Here is a 6,778-nt window from a genome sequence, read left to right as displayed (position 1 = left end):
TCTGTGATGCCATGTTGGTAGCTTGAAATCAGCCATGGTGGAAATACTTACATCACAGAAATTGGCAAGTGCTATAAGTCAAAACCCTCCTACCCCCTGGATGAGCTGGTTGTTAAATATTTACCAGACCACTGGTCGTACATAATTCAAAATATACCTATTATTCAGGCTGCCCTATATTCACTTGTTATAGGAAGAAGTTTGAAAACTCACCATCAATGGTCTTATCATTTTATTTCACATATCAAATAACAGACTGAACCTATAAAGATTTTTGTACAAACCTCAGTAACCTTCATCAACAATAAAAAAAAGACAGCTTGAAGTTGTCTATACGTAATCAGAATGTGCATATTTTTATAGTTAACTTCATTCTGGTACAGTATTGAAAATGCTGCTATGTAGTAGGCATAGAACATACCTATTTTCAGCTAGCATCAACAAGGATTTTATCATTCCAGTAATTACTGTATCTAATAACACTATCTTAGGTACTGACTCATTCTGGAAGCTTCAGTATCTTTTAGGCTTTAGAGATTATAAAACCAAAATCTTTTCTTTTAAGTCTTGCTGAAAGAGTTGATTCAGCTTCCTGTTCCAGGTCATTGACTCATTCTCTCCCAGCCTTCACCCTGCACACACACAAAGAAAGGCCATCAATAAGGTTTAAGCTTCTATTATGGAATATAAAGCAATAACGTTTGAAATAGCACCTTGGAGGCCTGAAGGAGTTAACACATCTTTCAGTAGTGCCTACTTTACAGCTCTGGAGTATTTTGGACCCTGAAAACCTGGATTATTATTCATTCAAAAAAAAAGAGAAGAATCTAGTTAGAAGAAAAACCTCATTCACTAAGCAATAAAGGATATGCTTGCAAATAACTTTTGAAAATAAGATGACCGGAAACTTTTTGCTATAAACAGCAGGGATTTGAACTTAATCCTCACCTAATTATGTGGCAAAATAAAAGATAAGATGGTTCCAGAATCAAGGACACAAGTCAACTTCAAAATGCTGTTTCCTGGGCAGAACCCAGTGAGATCCCCTATGGAAAAATTCGATCTTTGCTAATCAGAACAGGAAGAAAAAGAAAGAAGTCTCACTGTATCTACCAACCAGTGTATTTTTCATCACAACCCTGAGAATTTTCTGGGAACTCTGAAACCTTTCTGAGTTTTAGAGATTATTCCATATGTTAATCAAGGTTCTTTTGATTATAGTATGACTGATTTTGTTTTCTAAAAATGTCCACATTAATATACATTCTGCTAACTGCTAAGTCACTTCAGTCATGTCTGACTCTGTGCGATCCCATAGATGGCAGCCCACCAGGCTTCCCCATCCCTGGGATTCTCCAGGCAAGAACACTGGAGTGGGTTGCCATTTCCTTCTCCAATGCATGAAAGTGAAAAGTGAAAGTGAAGTCACTCAGTTGTGTCCGACTCTAGCGACCCCATGGACTGCAGCCTACCAGGCTTCTCCGCCCATGGGATTTTCTAGGCAAAAGTACTGGAGTCTGGTCACATGTTATTCTCACAATGTGATGGTAACATTCCTTCATTGAGAGGCAGCAGCCTTTTGAGCATGGGTGGATCTTTGTATTGATAACTTCCTCCACAAATATTAATATGATAAGGTGGATATAACACCACATGACTTGGGAAACTAGGTTATAAAAAGTGATACAGCCTCCACCTGGTCCTCTCTCCTTGGGTCTGTGCCTTTGGAGCCCTAAGCCTCGAGGGGAAAGTCCACATACCTTGAAGCTACCATGATAAAGAGACCACAGATGGATAGAGAGATTTCTGCATAGCTCCAACTCTTGTAGTACCCAGCTGCTTGAGTCTTTCTAGGCCAGGCAGTGAAGAGTTCAGGCAATTTTAGCCCCTGGCCTGCAAGCTGCACTCACTGAAACCAAACTGTAGCGGAAACAAGCTGTCCATGCTAAGCTCTGCTCAGAGTGCAGGTTTTTAGGCAAAATAAGTGTTCTTATTGTAAGCCACTAAATTTGGGAATGTTTTTAAATCAATTATGTATTTATTTTTGGCTGTGTTGGGCCTTCATTGCTGCGTGGGCTTTTCCCTAGTCGTGGCGAGTGGGGCTGCTCTTCATTACAGTGCGTGACCGTCTTATTGTGGTGGTTTCCCTTGTTGAGGAGCACAGTCTCTAAAGTGCGAGGGCTTCAGCAGTGGCAGCATGTGGGCTCAGCAGCTGTGGCACACGGGTTTTGGTGCTCTGAGGCATGTGGGATCTTCCCAGATTAGGGATCGAACTTGGTGTCTCCTGCAGTGACAGGTAGATTCTTTACCACTGAACCACACGGAAGCCCCTGGGGGGGTTTTTGTTACACAGCCATTGTAGCCAGAACAGCAAGTAAGAGAAGCCCCTCGAGTTAGCATTATCAAAATAGTGGAGGTTAGAGTATAAAGGTTCCAGAGCAGCCAATGGCTGCCCAGAAGAGGCATGGCAGGGTCTCTGGATGGGTTGAATAGGAACTCAATTAGAAAAGCAGCAGAAGCCAATCAGCTACTTTGCTCCAGCGTCATCTCTTTTTCTCCTTCTGTCTTCTTCTCTGGTCTCTTACTTCAGGGCCCTCACCTGTCGCCCAGAACACCTGCTTCCTTCTCTCTGCAGTCAGAGTTCTGACTGCCTAGGGTGCAATAGCACAGCTCTTGAGTTGTGCGTCCTTGATTTAAGAGACCAGCCCATGCTAACTAGCATCCTTTCATTCCAGTGGTAAATTCCTGGGAGAGAGGATCTAATTGGCTGGCCTTGAGTCACATGTCTGCTTCTGGTGCCTTCTGTCAACTGGGCAAGAGCCACATTGTACCAACGTGGCTGCTACTCCCAATCCCCAACCTCCTGGAGAATTCTTAGAAGGGAGGCGCAGAGGTTTCCACATATAATAGGCCTTTTTGAATTCTTGAGTCTTAGAAGGCACTTTGGGTGTTTTTTTGGTTGTTGCTATTTAGTCACTATTTTTAGCTGTACATAAAACTCTACCATGGACTCCCTTTTAATTGGCTTGTTATTTCTTTACAGACCTGCTTAAACAGCCTCCTCCCCATTCTCATCCCAACCTCATGGTGATCTGAAAGGGTCCTTCCGGATATCTACAACAACAAAGGAAGTGGAGGAGGTTGATGTGACCTCAAGGAGACGGGATTCAATAATTAATCTTTTCTATTTCATTTTTATTTTTTGAGGCACAATTTCTAATGTGAACTTAACTCCTTGCTTTCCTACTTTTAGCTGTTAGGCCTCTGAGCAACTGGGCTGATTAGACATTATGGAGGCACTCAGGGAAACTGAGGATATTTGATGAACTTTAAAAACTTTCCTCCCGTTAACAATTTCCCTTTACCAACTATGGTGTTAAAAAGTCAGGATAGAGGTTATCCCCCAGGAAAGGAAAGACTCCTTGGAACAGAGCCTGGCCCATAGGACACAATGTTAACTCTTATTGCTATCACTACCATTACTATAAGTGCTATTAGGCTGTAACAAAATAAAACGAAAAAGCATCTCTGTTCCTGCCTTTTACTATTCCATCCACTCCAGCTCAACAGCACCTACAACAATTCAGCAGGCATTGGCTGATGGCCTCTATGAGTCAGATCCACACACAAAGACCCTGGAGGCATATTTCTGGCCATTCTGGGTCCTCTACTGCAGAGACTGACAGTGTCTGATGGCCGCATCCTTGAAAGGTTCTGTGGTTCATTTCTTCCCTGGGTCACTGCTGGTGCTGTTCAGAGTTTTACACATTCCAATCCTGAGCCAGGGCGAACCTAGGGAACTCCCCTGGCTGGGTTTCCTTGGTAGAGCCTGGCCAGGCGGGGAGGTGAAGCAGGACTGATCTGCTCTGTGTTTGTGCTCTGCGGCAGTGGTTGTGTTGTGTTTTCTTTCACCACGGCAGCAGTCAACTTTACCTGAATAGAAACACCCTGTGCGGCCCTTTGTAACACCAGTATTATTTTAAGGAAACATAAGGAGGTGGGACAAAAGAAAATGGCCATTAATCAGAACTCCAGTGCCACACAGCACTCTCCACAACAAGGTGCCTTTAGAACCATCCATGTTGAACAGTTGTCTAGGGGTCATTTGTAACCAAGGCACTGAGCAGTGGACAGGACCAAAAATGACTAGTTACCTCCTTTGGGATTCATGGTCACTGCCATCCCCAGTAACTCCTGTTCTGCAGCTTGCTTCTGGCGCTGCACCGACAGACAAGCCAGGAACTCACTGAAATGAAATTGGTGAAAAACGTAAGGGAAACACTGCTTCTATGTAGGCACGCCTAATGCTGTAATGACGGTCTAAGCCCAAAATGAAAACAAAACAAAACACCACGACACTGAAGCAGTGTTTTTTTCATTTATTTTCTCCCTCCCTTCCTGAATAAGCAGCTTCCTGAGACCACCTTGATATATATTCCTCTTCCCTTTCAGATACATAATTGGGTGTTTCACAGCTTGGTTTCCTCCTGTCCTCACCTGGGCAGGTGCACAGCTAGGGAAAAGGACCAGGAGAGCTGGGAGAACAAGGGCTGCAATTTGGTAGGGAGCAGTAGATCCCCCATCCCCTTCCCGCTGCACTGCAGCCTTGGCATGTGGGGGAGGAATCTTCCCACTTGGTTACTTCCAGGCAGGGTCATCAAGTGTTTAAGGGCATGAACGCCCAGTCAAAATGCTTGGGTTTGAATCCTGGCTCAGTCACTTTTCTTAAAGTTTGACCCCTCTGTTGCCTCAATTTTCCCATCTATAAAATGGGAATAATAATACCACTATTACAAGTACTTCCTAGACTTGTGGTGAGATTAAATGAGTTAATATCTGTAAAACAAAACAGACTCTTGCACATATTAACCACCCAATAAATGTGAGCTGTTACTATTATTATCACCTTGGAATATCTCCAGATCATGGCACAACATCATTATATTATATTATCTCCAAGCTGCATACCATAAAACCACCAATGGGCAATCATCAGCTTGTCCTTTTGCTAGTTTAGTTCCTAAACACTGTCATGTGATCCAAGGTGAGACACCTTGGGCTGACTTAAGTCAGTGAAGACTAACGTGAGGTTCCAGGATTCTATTTTGCCAGGAATCCTAAGAATACTTCCATGGGAATTTTCAGATACACAAATACAGACACTCACTGTAGCATTATTCATATGGCGGAAAACTGGACACAGGCTACATGCGGGATGATCTGAGGATGATTAGGTCAGGGACAACAAATACTCCAAGTACCATGTAGCCATTAAGAGGGGTGCTTTTGATGAATTTTTATGACAAGCAAATGCTCATGAAATAAGTATTAAGTAAAAATGCAGGCTTCAAAACTGTGTGCACAGTAGGATCACATTTGGTAACTATATATGCACATTTGCAGAGAAAACAAATGTCTAGGGAAATGCATGAAGATGCTAACAGCGGGGTTCCCACAGGTGGAAGAACTCAGTACATGGTTTTTATTTATATTTTTCGGTGTTCCATGTTTTACACACAAATACAAATTATTTTTATATTTGGGGAAAACAGTAAGTCATAAAACCAAAAATTTAATAAAGACTCTTTCAGAAGACACACGGAGGACTAACAGGAACTGAACCCTTGTTTCCTAAACTCCTAATCTATATTATTTTTGTAAGCCCCACACACCACCATATAAAGAGATAGGTGTTGCTAACTCTTTATCTTAGTTTTGCTTTGAAAAGAAGGAAATCTCTCAGTTAAGAAGAGAGAGAGAGGTGGGTAGGAGCAGTTAGGGAGGATAGCAAGGGCCTCTTAAGCTGTAGGATACAACTTGGCATTGACTAATCATGACCACTTGTTATCACAACATTGCGTAGAAACATCGTCGGCCCAAAGCAAAATGAGAGAGAGCCATCTATCCTCTTTCGGAAGAAGTTAAAAAGAAAAGAAAGGAAAAAACACCAAACTTCTGGGGTTAAAAAGAAAGAAAGAAAAGGAATACTAATGCAAATAGGACATCAAACAAATCCAAGCAGACGAGTAACAGAATTCCCATGCCTCTGCAGGCAGACTCTTGCCAATAAACTGCCCATTTTGAATCCTACACCTAACGAAAGATTATTAAGAGCCTATTCTGCAAGCACTCAGAAAACATCAGGGAATGCCAGGGCATGGGTACTGCCCTCTGTCTGAGGGACCAGGCCCCCGCAGCTGTATTCCCAGGAGAGAGAGTCTTGCAGGAGCTGTGCCTTGGCCTCAGGGGCAAGATTAATAAAATTAGGATTATTTATGATGCAGTAGTGATTTAATAATATTTTTCAAGAACCTGAAGGATTTATGTAGAGGAACTGCTGTTTTAGTAACTAAACCCTTTTGGATGGACTCCAAGATAAACCAGACTTGTCTGGCTTCCGCCCCGAGTCCCTCCACCTCTCCCAGTTTCTCTTGGCAAATAATCTCTTCTATGTCGCTGGAGGGTGATGGTCAAGGGGATGACCTTCCTGGCTGCTTTATCAACCCTCACCTCCACCTCAAAATATCTCTTAGCTCCTCTTTTTTGTTCCTTCAAATCTCAGAGGAAGAATCAAGAGGGGAGAGGGTGCCTTCTGCATGCCAGGAGCTGGCAGACACATTACCTCATTTAATTCCCACAAACACTTTGTGAGGTAGTCATAATTATCCCTATTTCGCTTGTTAGTGGATAGAGGAAATTTATCCTCTTAGCAGCTGGTAGAATTCCTCTTGGGGACAGAACCAGCTTTGTGAGGAAATGCCCTTGACTAGCCTCTTTT

General features: G+C 42.8%; 1 long non-coding RNA gene across 1 annotated transcript in view; it reads right to left on the bottom strand.

The window, feature by feature from the left end:
• Window positions 1-235: 235 nt before the first annotated feature.
• The window catches only part of LOC104996787, a 39,999-nt gene continuing 33,456 nt past the window's right edge, over window positions 236-6,778 (bottom strand). The window contains exons 2-3 of the long non-coding RNA XR_826246.1: window positions 4,155-4,246; window positions 236-632 (exon numbers count right to left, since the gene is read on the bottom strand). This is a non-coding gene — a long non-coding RNA (uncharacterized LOC104996787). The remainder of the gene's footprint in view (window positions 633-4,154; window positions 4,247-6,778) is intronic.

The sequence above is a fragment of the Bison bison genome, unplaced genomic scaffold (genome assembly GCF_000754665.1).
Source record: "Bison bison bison isolate TAMUID 2011002044 unplaced genomic scaffold, Bison_UMD1.0 scf7180017864298, whole genome shotgun sequence".
Classification (NCBI taxonomy): domain Eukaryota; kingdom Metazoa; phylum Chordata; class Mammalia; order Artiodactyla; family Bovidae; genus Bison; species Bison bison.
The sequence above is the reverse complement of the archived record's forward strand: the minus strand, read 5'-3'. Positions and strand labels throughout refer to the sequence as shown.